This window comes from Lygodium microphyllum, chromosome 24 (assembly GCF_053477565.2).
Source record: "Lygodium microphyllum isolate KBCC chromosome 24, Lygodium_microphyllum_v1.1.10, whole genome shotgun sequence".
In the NCBI taxonomy this organism is placed as follows: domain Eukaryota; kingdom Viridiplantae; phylum Streptophyta; class Polypodiopsida; order Schizaeales; family Lygodiaceae; genus Lygodium; species Lygodium microphyllum.
In genome coordinates, this window is record NC_141158.1 from 51,199,623 (window position 1) to 51,218,036 (window position 18,414).

The 18,414-nt window shown below is 39.3% G+C and overlaps 1 pseudogene across 1 annotated transcript in view; it reads right to left on the bottom strand.

Annotated features, from left to right (window-relative positions):
• The window catches only part of LOC148015082 (short-chain dehydrogenase/reductase 2-like), a 54,980-nt pseudogene extending 40,856 nt beyond the window's left edge, over window positions 1–14,124 (bottom strand). Inside the window, exons 1-3 of the transcript XR_015688416.1 lie at window positions 13,970–14,124; window positions 13,562–13,844; window positions 12,592–12,765 (exon numbers count right to left, since the gene is read on the bottom strand). The product of XR_015688416.1 is annotated as a short-chain dehydrogenase/reductase 2-like (transcript). The remainder of the gene's footprint in view (window positions 1–12,591; window positions 12,766–13,561; window positions 13,845–13,969) is intronic.
• Between the last annotated feature and the right edge of the window lie 4,290 nt (window positions 14,125–18,414).

Here is an 18,414-nt window from a genome sequence, read left to right on the forward strand (position 1 = left end):
AAACACTGGTATATCTTGAGAAGTCATCAATAAAAGTCATGAAATATTGATATTGAGATTTTAATGGAGGAAAAGATCCACAATATCAGTGTGAATAAGATCAAGCAAATCTCTAGAGTGAGTTGTGGTGGAAATGGAAAAGGGTTTGCGAAAATGCTTTTCAAGTGCACAATATTCACAAATGCCCATATGAGGACGAGCTTTGAATTCCATACCTTGAACAAGGTCACATCGATAAAGATCAACAAGCTTAGAAAAATTAGAGTGAACAAAGCGATGATGCCATATTTTGTTGTTAAGATCGCCAGAAGCTATAACAACATTTGCAACATCTTCATTTAAAAATAACTCAAAAAGATTACCATTTCAAAGAGCAACAACTATGGTTTGGCCATCTTTCTCAATGTGATACTTGGTATGGTCAAAACCAACAAAGAGACGAAGATCCACAAGTCTTGCAACTGAAAGAAGATTCCTTTGTAAATCTGGGACATGTAAAACTCCACGCAGAATTCTTGTTGAAGAAAGAGTACCAAGATATAAATCACCTATATCTTTGACTTGACAGGTTGTATCATCAGTAAGATAAACCAATTTCTTGACAGGAATAGAATGATAACTATATAACCATTGGGATTGATATGTCATGCTTCTCGTAGCACCAGAATCATTAATAAAAAGAGATCCATCACGAGTATAAAGTATCCTTTCCGGAGAGAGAGAATAACTCACACAATTTGCTTCTTCAGTAGTGTTGTCATGTGTAGCAGCATATGCTCTATTACGATCTGAATCAAAACATCTCTTGAAACATAGATGGGTTGGATGATCACTCTTTTTGCAGTAGTCACAAGGAGAATAATCTCTAGATAAACGTGGTTATTTATTTGTAATACTATGTTCTTCATCATATTGTTTTGCCTAGCAATCATCTGTAGTGTGACCATTTCTATTGCAATAAGAACAATGTCCGTTAGGAAACTTGAGACGAGAGAAGTTACCACCACCACGACTCCTACGTATAGAGCATGGAAAAGAACGCCTTCGAGCAAGTAAAGCTTGGTCGATTTGTTCTGACTGTGTGTCCTCTTGTGAGGTCATAACTGTTTCTTGACTTGTGTATCGCCGTTCATGTCGTTGTGAATATTCAATTAAAGATATACAAGCTTAATCAAAATTGATCCCATCTTTGTTAGATAATATGGTAACAATATTATCATAAGTAGGATCCTTTACAGTGTCAAGAAGCTCTGTTACCAATTGCTTTCATGGAATAGCATCACCAACAGCAACAAGCTGATTGATATTGTTCTGAAATGATTTGATATGTGTTGTCATGGAAGTTCCAATATTGTATTGTAACTCAATGAGCTGACTACGAAGATAAAGTATTTCTATAATAGATTTCTTCTCAAAATTTGCTATCACATACTCCCATATAGCTTGTGAGGTTGAAAGATTACATACATCAAGCATAAAAGATTCTTGAAGAGCCGAAAGAATGTACCCACGAGCTACTTTATCACATTTGACCCACTCATTATAAATAGTTTGTCATTCTTCAAAGATAGGTCCTTCAATTACAAGGGTATTATCATGAGCCTAATCAATTGGTTGAGGCGGACATTCATAATTACCAAGGACAGTATCATGCAAGTCATCGCCTTCAAGAATTAGAAGCATCTTTACTTTCCATCTAAGGAATCCTTGTCCTTGAAAGTGAGGAACGGAGCATTGTCCAGAAGAAAATCCGTTGACCATTATAGTATTCGACATAGCTGGCTGAGAGAATACGTACAATATGAGATCACAAAATCTGCACACCATATACAAAACGACGAGACGAAAGCGCAGCACAACAAATCATACGCAAAAGCTATGCTATAAGGAAAGACATTTAGTTCAAAAAGCATACTCCAAAAGAAAGATACCCAAGATAGACAAAACGTGAGCAAGAATAAAGCGATCCAAAATAGACAAAACATGTGAGAGAAGAAATCGATCCAACATAGACGAGAAATATAAACAACCCTCAAAACATTATCGCTTTAGTTTTTGGCCAAGAATAGATGATGATCTGGCTAATTTTCGTAAAAACACAGAAACGCAAGAGTGAGTAATCGTGATGATGAGTACTCGTGACAAAACCTATGTCATAGAAGCCTGCATGAAAAGCTATTGTCCTATTTGTTTTCCTATTTCAAATCCAGTTTACCTGAACGGACATAACTTTTGACACAGAACTCCAAATTGAGCACAAATTTGATAGGAAGAAAGCTTGTAAACCCTAGCACATCACAAAAACTAGTTTTCTTGAAAAATGCATTTTCTTAAGAGTTCCCCAAATAGAACCTTTTAGGGTGTCCAAGCAAGACAAACCTACAATTCAACATATTTACAATCTAAATTATGATCAAGTGAACTTTTTCTATGCTTAAAATTCAAAACATAATATGCTCATAACATACACAATACATCAAATTTAATCATGAAAAGAACATGAATCAAGAATTGAAGAGATACTACATAGATATATTTCTTAATTGTCTTCTTCATGAAATTGGTTCTAATACCATGTTGAGATGTAGAGAGAAGATATATAAAGGCACGATAGAGAGAGAAGACACACCATATACACTCCCAAAGACTATATCATATTGATCACAATCTACATATATATAAGTTAGACATAGTCTAGATAGGGTGAGCTATATATAGCTTCAACACCCTCCACCTAGATTTGACTGAAAACAAATTCAACCTTGTTGAATCCAAGTCTTGGAACTTCCAATTTCTGGCACACTTCCCGAGTCTGCTACTAAACCCTGATTTCTACTTACAGATTAGGGTTTACAACAGAGAAACCTGAAATTTCTCAGCCTCTAGTTATCTCAATGTTGAAATCTTCGGAGCAAGGCTGTAGAAAGGCTGGGAGATGAGAGAGACTACTAAGAAGAGAGAAAATTCAGACTTTCTTCATGAAGATTTGAAGAAAATCTGTCATTTACTGCTGCTGCCTTATCTCAACAGCTTGTAGATGCAAAGAACTGAAGAAAATCTGTCATTTACTACTATTGCTTTATCTCAACAGCTTGTAGATGCTATCAGTTGCTATTGATTTGTCTTCTCCTACCCCTGGCTGCCTCAAAAGATCCTTCGATGACTGTAGACTAAACTAGCAACATCTTCTCTCTCTTTTGCAAGCTGAATACACTAAAATGTCTCTCTCCAACCTCTAAAGACGTTTTTCAATCTTGCATGGGCATTTTTAAAAAGTGGCAACCATCTCGAATGGTTTTTTCAACATTATCCATAATTAAATATTAATTTCAATCTTTAAATACTGAAAATTAATATAATAATTATTTCAATGCCCAAAAAAATAATCCAACTGGCCAATAATTGAATTGGCTAGGCAACTTCCATTCCTGAGTGTCTCTACACCATCTTTGACCATTATTGACAAATGAATGACCTAGGCCAACAACTGGCACTAGATACCACCAAATACCTGTGCGGCATAACTTATAGCAACTTTTACCTTTGATATCCTGTGATTTCCTCAGGTCCCGGGCTTGTAAATTTACTCTATCCCCAATTATACCTCACATGTGCAACATTTACTTAACCATGTGATTAAAATTTAATCCACATGTTAAGTGAGATTTCAAAAATACATGTCCTCATGGCAGGTGCCTTTACCCCCAACAATAAGGAAATCTTCAATGACCTTCGCTTTAGCCTGTGCTTTAGGCATTCTCTCCATCAAAGCTTGAATTTCTAGATCCGCTTCCAACTCCTTGTATCTTTGTATCTTTTCATAATCACAGAAGCATATAGATACAGAGTGTCGAGAGCCTTCTAGTTGTTCACTACAATTCTTCTCTTCGCCTATTGACATGGTGAGAAAGTTAGGCCCAAAGATCTTGTCACCCAAAAAAGTTCTTGCAAAGAAAAAGTCCATGCTCTAATACCAATGTAAGTGTAGGGAAGAACGTGAGAATGACAACACTTTCAACTTAACCAACTTGATCAATTATCACCATGAAAATTAGAAGAGAGAGAGAGAGAGAAAAAAAAAAGAGTTGACACCATGTTAAGAGGGGAACTGGCCCCTCCCCCTTTTCAAGAATTTATTGAAACAAAACCATGGGCACCAAGTACTTGAACTATATACAAAAGGGTTGATTTCCTGCAATTCTGAAAATTAGAATTTTGAAAACCTAATTTTTTCAAACTGCGGGCAGCAAGTTGATTTTCTTCTTTAGTGTTTGGATTAGATCGAGCTAAGTAGAAAGTGCTTCTCGGATAAGAGATAGATAGGAGAGTACAAAGCAAGCGGCTGAAATTTCAGCATGAGAGCTTGTTTTAAATGAAGAGAGAGACTTCCAATATATAGGTGTGGGGCTTGGGTGCTCAAAAGTGAAAAGTAGAGAGACTACAAATGACTAAGTATTTGCTAAAAATGACAAGTGTAGGGACACTTGTCTCTTCAAAATGACACATGTCCTCTTCTAAATGCCACATGTCACTTTCCTAAAGAAAGAAGCTTCCAAACCTTCTACTCTAAAAATCTCTCAAATGGTTAAGAATTTGAGATAGTTGCTGAAGACAAAATTGTTCGTTGCGAAGTTCCGAAGCCTTTGCCGTGATCAAAATTTTCATATGAGCAACTTTCAAAAATAGTAACCTCTTAAATTTTAGGAGTTGTCAAATTTAGCTTTTGAAGAGCTTCATTATATAGGTTCACTGGTTCATGGTTTGTTTCTTCAATTGTGAGCACGGCTTCACTTTCTGAAACCACTCAATATATAGGCTTCTAGTCAATGTGACTATCTGAGTGTAAAAGTCTTAGTCATCTAAGCTTTCTGATCAATATGACCGCCTGACTAAACTTTTAATTTCTCTTGGGCATCTCGTCAATGACAACCCAAGTATAATTATAGGGCGTTCTGGCCACTAGCTCTTAAATAGAAAGATGAACATTTAATCATATTTTAAAATACTTAAATAATATAAATCGTCTTTCAAAGTACATGAGCATCAAATTAATTTGGAATCATTAAGCCAATATGTCTTGGTAACAATTGATATACAAATATTTGTTACAAGAAATCTTTAATAAAAAGGAAAAATCAACCAACCAAAGACGGGACAAAGACTTAAAATCCCGTCGCTCAACCTTCAAGAGTCCAAGAGGTTGCAAACACAAATGTTGCAAGGTAAAAACACAAACAAATAAGCATTAAATGCTGTCACTAGCATTAAAATAAAAAGGAAAAATCAGCCAACCAAAGACGGGACAAAGACTTAAAATCCCATCGCTCAAGCTTCAAGAGTCCAAGAGGTTGCAAACACAAATGTTGCAAGGTAAAAACACAAACAAAGAAGCATTAAATGCTGTCACTAGCATTAAAATAATGCAAAAAAACAATAAACAAGCAACAATAGTATTAAATGCAATTAACACTAAGTGCAAGAGAATCACAGCAGTAAAACGCAGAGGTTGGAAGCCTGAAAATCCCCAAAATCTGGTCGCCCGGCTGTAGCAATCACAGATGATCAATAATCAGTAGGAGATAGCAACACAAATGTAGATCCTAAAAACTGATTCCATCAAAAGTGGATGGAACAATGGAAGCATAGAAGAATGCTGCAACACAAAAAAAGGGAGAAAAAAGAAAACACAAGAACATTGCAAAGGAGAACTTGAAGATATGCTCAAGTAATGGAATCCATATACCAAACATAAGACAGTTGCGTACAACAGTGAGTCTTTGGCTACAAGGGCACTTGCAATAGCTCCCTCTCGCTAACTAGACCCTACACTGAAATCTCCAAGTGGTGAATAACTAACTATGGAGCAACGAGTCAAAATATAAAGGCAAAAAATATGTCAATAATGTGATCAAGTGGGCTAACATTTAATGCTAGCTAGCCAACAATAAATGCTAAAATAATCATCATAATGACAATTTAAAATACCTAAAATATTCGGTAATACCTATTCTACTAGACACATCCCAAACTCACTCATGGGCTAACTATAGCTAACACCTAGTTATGTAAGACCATGAATAGATAGTAGGTTAAAGCCCAACTCTAGTACATAAAGAACTCTGGTGAAAGAATGTTGCCAATCCAGCAATAGGGAAATGATCCCCACTCCACGAACAAGCACAGAAAATTTGTCACAGATGGTGACAGATCGCCCTCTAGAACCCATGTTCTGAAAGCAATCCTATCGATAAGCCACGTGGAAAGAAGCCCTACTATCCACAAGCCAAGGCTACTCCGTGGTGGAAGAAGCAAGAGCAATATATGCTGGGGTAGCCTTTGAATCCTTGGACCCCTCCTTGGGTTTCAAATGGGGGCACTTCTGCCAACACTTCTTCTTTGGATGAGTATCCTTTTCATAGTGTGGGCACTTGGACCTCTTTTTATCATCCTTTTCCTTTTTTATGTCATCTTGTTTCTTTCCCTTTGGCTTCACCTTCTTCCTCCCTCCATCTGAACCTGCTATGAAAGCCTTCATGGAGCGGATCCGCTGGCTTCTACCTCTGAGCAACTTACCATACTCCAAGACTAGCAGGGCTAGCTCCTCCCAAAGAATAGTCTCATGGGTCCTTGATGTAAGAAGGCTAATGTAGAACGCATCAAACTTTGGAGATAGCAATTGGAGAACCATTGCCATATCTTCCAAAGATATAGTCCTCCCGAGGGATGCAAGATCATCCCTCGTGTCCTCCAATTTGTTGATGTCATCCTTCATGGAAGAAGAGTCATCAAAACTGTGCATCCAAAGTTTCTTCTCATACGAGAAATCCCATAGGCAAATATCTTCTGATGGTACAAAGACAAAAGCTTCTTCCATAATTCTACCGCTATCTTCAACCTACAAACATGCATTTAGACATAAACTTGTAGGCTTGTGAAAAGAAAGGATCGAGCTTAAGGATGGGCCTGCATAATCCATCCATATCCCCTCATGAGGATCCTCAATAAGATGAGGTATAGGTAGGGTAACAAGCTCCCAAAGATCAAAGGTGTTAAGGATGCATTCCACCTTATGGATAAAGAAGGGAAAACAGGTACCTGGAATGATCTGCCCAGCCAACCTAATTGCTGTAAATAGTAGTAAAATTCAAAAACTGGCCAACTGCAACAACTGGCACACTGCATTGCAGTCTAACAGCATTTAATGCAGTCACGAATGCTGACATGGCAGATCACATGCTGATGTAGCAAATCACAAGTAGTCTGAGCTGAATAGCATCCCGCAGAGCAGCACAGGCTGACAAACATTGGAAATGCACACAAAACTAAGAAGAAAACAGAGTCAAAGCTCCAAATGTCCCTGTTTGACTCTGACTAGGGCTCACAACAAGGAGTTAATAGACTAACAAAATAAGGCAGGCTAACAAAAATTCCCTGAAATTCCAAATTTCAGCTGCTGAAATCCAAGTACTAGGCCCTAAATTCTATGCACTCTTCCCAGGGACACTGGTAAACCCTAATTTCTATTGTAAGTTACGATTTAGCAGTAGAGATTCTTTGATTGCACCCTCTTGGGACTGAATTTGGCTAAGATCTCTTGAGGGACGATATGAATTGGCTCAAAGAATAAAGAGGAAGCTATGATAGACTAACAAAATAAGGCACGCTAACAAAAATTCCATGATTCCAAATTTCAGCTGCTGAAATCCAAGTACCAGGCCCTGAACTCTATGCACTCTTCCTAGGGTGGCTAGTAAACCCTAATTTCTATAGTAAGTTAGGCCTTAGCAATAGAGATTATTTCATTGCACCGTCTTGGGCCTGAATTTGGCTAAGATCTCTTGAGGATGCTGTGAATTGGATGAGAGACTAAAGAGGAAGCTAGAGAGAGAGGAGAGAGAGAGAGAGAGAGATTTCAAAGTCTCATTGCCAAATTTGGCTGAAATTTAATGCTGCCCTACTAAGAATGGCTGATTCATTGCAGCCCACCATCAGCATGAGCCCCACATGCAGTCACCTGCCCTTCTAGGCCCCAAACTTGTTGCCTACTTGTAGACGATCTACAAGGGCTGTCACTTGCCTCCAATGGCCTCCTAATCAACTAGGGGGCAGCTCTTTCATAGCCTCCAATGGTTGGGTTGATCACCAATGGCTGCGAAATTGCAACATTAGCTCTCTCTCCTCCTCTACTAACCTCCATAGTGCTAGAATGACGCTCCACCAGCCTCTAATAGCCTTTCCCTCACTTGCATGGGCAAGTTTTGCCAAGTGGCAGCCTTCTAAATGCATTTTCCAGTAATTTTCAACCCAATTAAATTAATTTTTAGAATATTAATTTCAACACTTAATTTAATTAATAATCCTTACTCAAAAAATTAAATATACCAACCAACAACTAAATTGGCTGGGCCAATTTGTCATCCAAGCAATCTTGAGCATTTATCAGTCCTTGAACTAGCATTAATTAACTAATTAATGCCTAGTTCCTAATGTCACCACTAAAAATATTCTAGGCCAAAATCTATCAACAAGCACCACCTCGTACTTGACTGATACAACTTATCACAAGTTTTGCCTTTGACACCCAATGGCATCTCAAGGTTCTTAGCCCATCATTGTCAAATAACTAACTTGCACATCACATGTGCATGTCACACTTGCACATTTGATTAACACTTAATCAAATACTAAGCAAAGCATCAAAATTTCACTTCCTCGTGACAAAAACACTCTTTACTTTTTTTGGGAAGTGACTCTATCTGCCTTGCCAGGTCCTGGTAGGCCACTAGGCTGGCAGGCCAACGAGCACCCTTTGTCTGATACCTTGGCCCCTCTAGGATGACCCTTGGGGCTCCCTTGGTAAGTTGACCAATGATTACAGGCTTGAGTAATCTTGACAATCCCTTCCTCATTCCAATTTTGGGCCTAAGAGGGAGTGTTGAGCTTTAAAAATGCATTATAAACTAATTAGCTCTTTAAAACAGCCCCAAAATGTGTTATTACTTCCTAGAAAGTGTCTATGTCCCATAAGCCAAACCCTAATTTGGGAGGACCCACACATCTATAAATAAACACGCTGCTCACTCTTGTTTTGAGGATTCCTGACACCTATCTCTGCTATCCACATCCTGTTCTACGGAGCATATTTCAGTTTGAGCGGCTCTCCACTACAGGTGCCTGCTTCCAAACACTCCCCTACAAGTGGTGATTGCTGTTCAGCCTGTTTCCACTCCAGATTTGGCTGTTTTTTGCCGTTGTCGCCCTGTTTCAGCCTACATTTGACTTTCTCCACCTGTCTCTTGCTGCTGTTCACTCCAGATCTGCCTGCATTTACAGCTGACATCATCAATTGATCTGCCTTTGCTGTTCAGGCTGCCATCTCAGCCTGCCACATCATCATTGCAGGCTGCATTTTCGCTCCAGCTGCTGTCACCTGCATCATCAGGTACTTTTTCAGCCAGCTCAGCTCCATTCAGTACTGATCCAAACTTCCCTCATTTGTGTTTCCTGCTGCCAAACACATTCGAAGACTGTATGCAGCGTTTTGGGTTCTATCAAAGTACGACATTCTCCAGCTCATACTCTGTAACTTGTTCCTAGAGACCAGAGTTCGAGGTTCAATATTCACCTTCCATAGTGTGTTTGCTACATTGAGAATTGTATTTATTCATTCATTCATTCATCTTCAATATTCATTGTCTTTGAGTTACCCTAACCCTCCTGAGTTCTTTTATCAATCTATGCTCTGTCATATGATTGTGTTTGTTATCCGTAGATACACCTGACCACCAAGGTTCTACTTGAGATAAGCTAGAGGAATGCTACAATAAGATTGGAGAGTGATCATGTGTGCTTGACAAAGTGAGAGCTAACTTCCACTAGAAGAGCTTTAATTACAGCATCAAGTTCCTATTACAAATATAGAGGATAGCTAAATTCCACTAGAAGATATATTTACTTCTGGAGAAGTGGGATACAAAAATCCCTAACAATTGTTTTTCCTCATCAATACACTGCCCACTTATCATTTCTTCATGCCTCTCTGACTTTGACTAATTCTGTTGATCAATTTTTGAGCTGGAGTGGCATAGTCAACTTGTTGCTATCCACACTTTTGTCCCTTGTAGGTACTTAGTTTGCTTCATCATTGCAATCTTCTCTTTCATATCCATGTACATGACCTTTGCTTGTGTGCTTGTTGGGATAATGCTAATGGACTCTCCCAAATCTATAAAGGGGATGACCCTATTTAATTGTGCTCATAAAACATCTATATCCAAGATTAAATCTTGTTCAGAATCTGGAGCAAGATTCTCCCTCCGATCCAAGGGGGAGACCACCAATCCTGATCTCTATCTTATTACTTTCAATCCTTTCATTCTCCTTTACACTAACATAACCTCTTCAGAAAAACGTGTTGAATTGGATGAATTCACTTTTTGTATCCAATTGGCCAATTCTACTTGTAATGACTCTATTATGGGTTCTTCCTTTGATTTCTATTGTTCCTTCCTCATACTTTGACTTGTTAGCAGTCATGTTTGTCATGCCTTGTCATCTCCTGCCTGTGAGCCTCAGTCTGAGTCAGATGAGGACTTTAGGAGCTCTGACTTGTCTCACTTGTTTTGACTTTTCCCGGGGCAGTTTCTGCATTCTTCAGCCTGCCTCACCTGCCGGACATTGTCCACCCTTTCCGGGATTTTTCTGAGCATTCCTGGCATTTTTACCAGCATTAAATGCTGGTCGGACATATTTATGGCCTCAAATTTCAGGTCGGCCAGTTTTTGGGTTTTTTGGCTATTTATAGCCATTTCCCACTTGCCAGTCAGTTGTATTATCATCTTCCCTCCTTCTTTGGCAGGTGCACACTCCGACTCCGTCATCTTCCTCCGTCTTCGGTGCTGCCGTCATCATCAGCCTGATCTGGTGCCCTCACTGACGCTTCGGGCTGCGTGCAGGGACTGATCAGTCCACAGTTTTGTATTCAGCATTCATTACAGTCAGTGCAGATTTTCTTCCTTCATTTTCTGCTATCTCTCTCTCCTCCTCTGTGTTCGTGTTCTTCTTCCGTTCCGCACTCTCACATGACTTTGCAACTATTCTTGCAATTCTTTGGTGTTTCTACTTCTAACGTCCATCATGACTCTATAAAGTTTGCAACAGAGTAGCAGCTACTATGGTTGCTAGAGTAAGCATGCTACCAAATTTGCTTGGAACAACCGCTTCTGCCAATGATGCAAAGTGGCTGCCTAAAAAACATAGATTCTCATATGAGCTCAGGCCTCAGAAAGTAGAGGTAAAAGGGGCTGCAAAGTAAAAGAGAAAGGCCTTGTTCCCACATTTTCTTCTATGGCTTTGCTAGAGCTTATCCATGTCATCACTGAGGCAACACTCTACCCACTCAGCTGCCACTAGAGCTCATCTGCAGCATTGCTAGAGTGGCACTCTGGCACGCTACAACCTCCACCCTTGTCATACCATATCCCATTTGCTGCTTTTACTTTTAGTGCGTTTCTCCACACTAGCCATGACCACGAGTGGCATGTCCATAACCTTTCGATGGCATACCAAATATAACATATCCCTAAACTCTAGCATATGATAAATGTTGTGTCAACCATGCTCCTAACACGACTCCTTAGGATTCTCTTATTATGTACTTGAGTTTAACAGCCACCTTCCCTAATTCTCCATCACCATTGTTGTGAGTAAGTGCACTTGCATGTTTGTTTTGTTGCGAGTAAATTTCAACTTAGGACTTTGCAACTACTAGTAGCACGTACATTAACAACAACTTGATGCCCTGGTCAATGAAACTTTCATTTATGCTTTACATGTTGAAGCTCAAAGATTTAAGCGATAACCCCTAGCAATAATGAATACAAGTTGGCATATATTCACCCTATCACCCATAATCGACTGTCAAGATCACTTGGCCAAACTCTAAAGTCCTATACACATAAACACCCTCTAAGAACCCCAAAGTATTCTGTATGTACATTAATGAACAATCAAATAAATATCAAGCACCTGTTCAAGCGGATTTCTTCCTTCTTCTAGTGACAATAGAAGGTCACCCACCCATATGATAAGTGCATTTATTCATACACTCATGAATCTAAGGACATTTGGATATTGGTCCATTTAGAAGCCTAATCCTCGCAATCAAGGACTCTATTACAAAATTAGTAGTACATAAAAATTGAAATATTCATTAACATGGTTATATACATGTTTCATGATTAGCCCTGGATGATCAAACAGTCCAAGCATTTATTCTTTATATCTGATATGAACTCTACTGCAGAAGTTCTTTAAAGAAATGCACTGACAATAAGGAATTAACCAGAACAATAGGGGGAGATTTTGAAAATTCTATTGAGTGTTCAGCATTTCTTTTTAGTTTTTATGTCAACTGATAAAATAGAAGCATGCTAATATTCCATGTCAGCAAGAAATACCACAGTATCTCACTTGTTTTTTAAACTCAATGTGTTCATGTTCAAATTATATATATCCTGATATGCCAAGAATGGGTCCTGTACGTTTGATCTCTTATTTTCCAGAGCCTTATATATACAGAGTAAAACTGACCTCAAGCTGTCCAAGGCGTGAGCTCACATTCACAATCCGAGCTCCTGACTCTGATGCCTTCATAATTGGCAACAGTTCTTTGGTCACTCTCTTCACCCCATTGTAGTTAGTATCCACCACAGCTTTTGCATCCTCATAACTTGAATTGGAATCAATCACTGCTGCATTATTCACCTGCATGATGGTTTCCACAACACCTGAGAGGTGTCATTAGAACTTCAAAAATGTAGAAAGCATGAGTAGATCCACAAATACACATATGCACTTATGAACACTCTTTTTTGATAATAGCAATGTCTCTATTATTTCAATCGAGGAGAATATCCTACAATTTGACAGATCCTCTAGTTATTTACAATCCAGAATAGTGAAAATAATATTAATAAATCTACTTGTTGAACCAGATAGCTCACTTTTCTGCCTGTTCGTCAGATTTTGCTTCCAGCGGTCAATTCTCCAAATAACATTCAAATGTTCACACTCAAGCCCTTGCACACTTTTCTTTTATGTGAAACCACGTTTGCATTTTTATTAATGTAAAAATGGGATAGAGTCCACAACACAAATTCTATAATTACAAATCCTGAAGAGTCACTCACAATCTACCCCCAACAAACACACACACCCCTTTTTTTTTCCTAATACTTCACATTACCATGAGGAACCCAGATGGGATGAGTACTCACTATGAATTACAAATATAATAATAAAAAGAGTATAAAACTCATTTGATAGGATTGAAATTTTCATTTGATTGCAAATTTTTCAAAAAGACTTTCAAAATGTAAAGAATAAGGTTTAAAACCTTGCGGGCTACGAAATTTGTAGCTATAAAAATGACACATACATGGAAATTAATTCAAGAATCCCTCCAAAAATTCGAGTTAAAGGTGTTTTGTATCTGCTGCCAAATGCATTTTTCAAGAGCATTGGGCACCTGGCTACTGCATAACCCAAGAAGAGGGCTTACCAAGATGTCCAGCCTGTTGTAGGTCTGCTTGAGCCAAGAGGAGAATTTGGTGACCGAGTCCGGGCTCTGCACATCCAGAGGGTGGAAGGCTACGTTAATAACACCCCCTTCTACAGCTTCTGCTGCTTCTTGCTTGAGCCGCTGGAGGGCTGCGCGTCCTCTCTGCTCGTTGCGGGCAGTGAGCACCACGGTGAGGCTCTTCCGGGCGAGTTGTCTTGCAATCTCCAGTCCAATCCCTTTGTTGGCTCCCGTAACCACCGCCACTGTGTCCTTCGTCCACCACCTGCCATAACACACGGACGTACGCGCGTGTGGAAGGGGGCACGGCGGGTCGTTCAGGAAACTGATGCACACACACATACACAGAGGAAGGAGAGAGAGAGAGAGAGAGAGAGCAAGCTAGCTTACCTGCTGGTCGCCATGGATTACTTTTACCATCTAATTCATGCATCTTGTTTATGGGCGTTGCACACGCTGATGAACGTCACACAACGAAACCATAACAAGCTCATTAAAAGTCCCAACATAAGTTTGTAACAAAGCCATGTCTTTAAAATCTTAAATCACAGCGGCCTCCATAAAACTACTATGCCATTATAGTTGCAAAGCTCATAAGGTTGAGTCTTGCTCACTTTGTATTTTTGCAAGTCTCGCAAACGAGACACACGAAATATGCTCCACATGTAATGTTGTTAGGTATGGGGACCAAAAGTTGCATGTGTCAATAGTAAAACCATTTCTTAACATTACTAAAACTAGCTATAAAATGTTTTGTTTTTACTAATAGTAACAACTAAGAAGCACTTTGTTCATTAACAACATGGATAGTCTCTTCCACTTGGAACTTGAGTTCAAGTCCTTTTCTACAATTAGAAAGTTACTTCAATTGTATTTAAAGTCTCCTCCTTATGATCCATTTCAAGGTACTTTTTTTTAACAAAGAAACTCCTCCTTCTTATGCATTACAAGGTGCTATTATTTACAAAGAAATTAGTGGCACAAGTTTTCTGGCTAAAATTGTGAGCTACATTGGAAATGCATTGATACTTGCAAACTTTATCTCCAGGGTGAATTCCAATGCTTAAATCCTTAGGTGTTCTACTACTAACTCTCTTAATCAAGATTCAACAAATAACAACTTACATGCACACACATAAAAGCTTGCAACAAGCACACAGCTAGAAGTAGACAACATGAAAGGTACTTTGCCCTCAATGCATTGATGCTTAGGACTCCATCAAAGATTATGTTGGAGAGAGAGAGAGAGAGAGACAGAGAGAGAGAGAGAGAGAGAGAGAGAGAAAGAGAGAGCACCCTTTAAGATTCCATCAAGCCTCCCATTGGGGAGTGTGCATACACAGAGTGTGTGTGTGTGTGTGTGAGAGAGAGCACCCTTTAAGATTCCATCAAGCCTCCCATTGGGGAGTGTGCATACACAGAGTGTGTGTGTGTGTGTGTGTGTGAGCGAGAAATAAAACATGAGAAAATAATATTGAGACACTAAGTTCAAGTTCCACATAACATCACAAGGTGATCCCATTATATTAATACTTGATTACTTGAATCACCTTAAAATGATTAACATTGCTAAGTGAAATATATGAAAGGAAAAAATGCAAAAGTTGAAGGGGTCTATCTTGGTACTTGTAAACCAAACAGGAACCTGATTAGTAAGAACTAAGATGGGATTCTTACATTTTATGCATCAACAAATGGGGAGGTTGTTATCCCTTTCATCAACAACACACGATGACCTTAAAAAACTCCATGCAATAGTGTTAAGCTGAGAAGAAGTTGTTTTTTTAAGAGATGCTTGCTCCAGTAGGTATGTTGTAATTGCAAGTTAGTAGGAGTGGAAGGTAAAACACATATTCCTAGTAGTTTACTTAATAACAAGGCCCATAGAATGAGAGTTATGCTCACATGTAAAGGATTTCATATTGTCATTGTCATTAAAAATGTAATATGGACTAAGTATTTATCATGAAAATGGTAAGGAGGAAACTAAAGCGAGATCATTTTTATGAAAGGAGCATGTCACTACAAACCAATTTTATTTGATTACGTTGAAACAATACTACATTTGCAATATACGCAAGCTACATGGCCAAATACCATGTTATAGTCCTTCTGTACCACTTAAGGTTTATTGTAGAGAATGTGCTCGTAATATCGACTTGGGGCTCGAGAAAGAGAGTGGGTAATATTGTAACGAGTGGGATACGTAGGAACTAGGGGTTAGACACCTAATCACACTAACCGGGGTATATAAGGTGGTGTAAGAGTCCCAGTTTAGGGCAACCGGTTATTATCAAGAACATACTCTTAACCTTCATCTTCAACTTCCATGGTTTCCTCCTTCCTTCTCCCCTCTTTCATGTCTTTCTCTCTCCTCTTCTAGTCTTTCTTTCTCTTCTTCCTTCTCTCTTTCTCTATCTTCAGTTCATTCTCCTCTCTCCTCTCAGCTTCATTCATTACAAGTGGTATGTTACAAGTGGTATGAGAGCATCAAGCTTTGGTCCTTTTCTTCTTTTTTCTTTCTCCCTTTTCAAATCCCAAAACCCTAGTTACTCATGTTATAGGTACAAGTACAACAAGAAGGACCACAGTTAGTCTCAGCTTTTTGGAGCAAGTAGGAGCTATGGCTGGAGACTCAAACACATCTAGAGGTAAAATGGTTAACTTAACAAGTTATCACATATTTTCATATAAATTTTAGGAGTCCCAGGCCAACTTTAGAGATCCAAGAGTTAGAAGAGGGCAAAAATCTCAGTTATTTTTTGCTCCAACCCTCCTTATCTCTCTCATGTACAAGCTGCCATGGCTGTCAGCCCCAAAAATCCCCAAGAACTTGCTTAAGCCTGCCCCAAGCCTCCATTTAGCATCGAAACCTTTCCCCTAGCACCATCAGCTTGAGATCAAGCAATGGAGTGGGGGGTTGCTGCCCTAGAGGCTTGCAGGGCAACCCTTGCAATTTTTGATGCATTTTGCACTGGCTACCTTAGCCTGCCCCAGCCCTCATGTTCCCCTCCTATTTCCCTTTGGCACTCTTGGCCACCCCAGGGCACTCTTTCAGCACTCCCCCCTTTCCCCTTTTGGCACTCTTGACCTTGGAACAAACTCGGGAAGATGAACAACAGTTGGATAGTTTAGGCAACCATGGATTCTTCATATGAAGCTATCTAAGCTATTGAAGCTCAGCCCAAGCCCTCCCATCTTTGAGAGCTCAGCCCCTACAAGCTTGTTCAGTCCTTTTTGCCTCTTCTACTCGGATTAGAGTCATGGAGCTCAACATGCACAGGATTCTTGTGGGTAGCCTTGAAAGCTCCATTTAAAGCTCTCCATCCTTGAGATTTAAGCTCGCAGTAAACGTAGGAGCCCCATCATTAGTGAAAGCATTCGAATGCTTGGAGGTTTCATCCATTGAAGTGCTCCAACCAATGGGGCTTGCTTGATGGAGCAATTGGCATCACGGTGGATCATACTTCAACTATTTTCACCAAACACTAAAGGGATATGTCAATCAGATCTTAATCTCTCATCTTAATCCACTTGCTAAGCTTGATGTCCTTTGTTGGAGAGATTTAGGTTACAAACATCTTATTAGTTCACTCCTTCACTGTATGCATGTGCCTCTTAAAACCAATCCTACCTCAATTGCATTTGCTGACATTAACCCCTTCTTGCTCTTGTGTGCTTGGATACATCCCAAGTGAGTAATAAGCCTTTATAAATGGGTAAGTAACAAGGAGTGAGTCATTGGACTGCCAAGGTAATCCCTATCCAAGCTCTTGTTCATCCTTGCATCTCATGAAATGATCCAACGTTTCCTTTCTAATGCATTTCATGTTGATTGCTTTATAAAAATGTATGCCTTGTATACTCCAACTGAGGAAAACGGCTGATGCCAAGTGAGGTGGTAAGCCAAAAGAGAGGTGACCCTCCCTTACTACTTAAGACCATGAAGGGGTGCACAATGCCTGGGGGGAAGTTTACCCACCTCTCAGTGATCCAAAGCATGATACTTGTATGTAGGTGCATGTACTCTCCTATGGTTGCCACCTCTCCCAATGAAATAATCCCCCTTGGACATCCTTTCAGTGCTTAGGGTACCTATGTATGACACTTGAAGTGTATGCAGTCAGAAGAGATGTATGGCATTAAGCTTCCCTTATGTAGTGTGATGATAGAGCAAAGGGACATGAAAATGTGGTTGGAATGTTGATTAGTATGATCAATATGTTATTTACGATGTTGCTCAGGCCCCTCAGTCTATGAGCCATTCATAAAGTGCTTTTGCATTAAGGGATAGATAGTGTTTTTAGTCATAGCCAATCAAGATTATCATAAAGATTTAATTATAGAAAAAAATTTATTACACATGGGAGTAAACGCTATAGCTTCTCTCAAAGAGGGCTTCATCCCCTCTAGTTTGAATAGAAAATCTCCCCAATCGGAGCTACGGTTTAAAAGTTATGGCCATTTTGGTGCATTGAGGCCAATGTGGACATGGTGTAGACCACTCCAGGACAGACACAGAAATCCAATTGCACAAAATTGTGATCATTTTCTATCACAAAAGTTAATAGCTCATCTCAAAGAGGGCTTGCTCCCCTCTAATTTGAATAAAAAATCTCACCAATCGGAGTTTCTCACCAAAAGTTACACTGCATTTACTCACAATGGGTCCTGTGGACTGCATTCAGATGATTGATTGAAAGAAAATTGGGTACTTTTGGGATAGCATTTTGGCTCTAACGGTGAGAGTAATTATGTTGAAAATAAATAGTCCATTGCATCACCCTCCAATGGCTGCAGTGGCTAATGGTTCATTTCATCGAATGTTGTGAAGG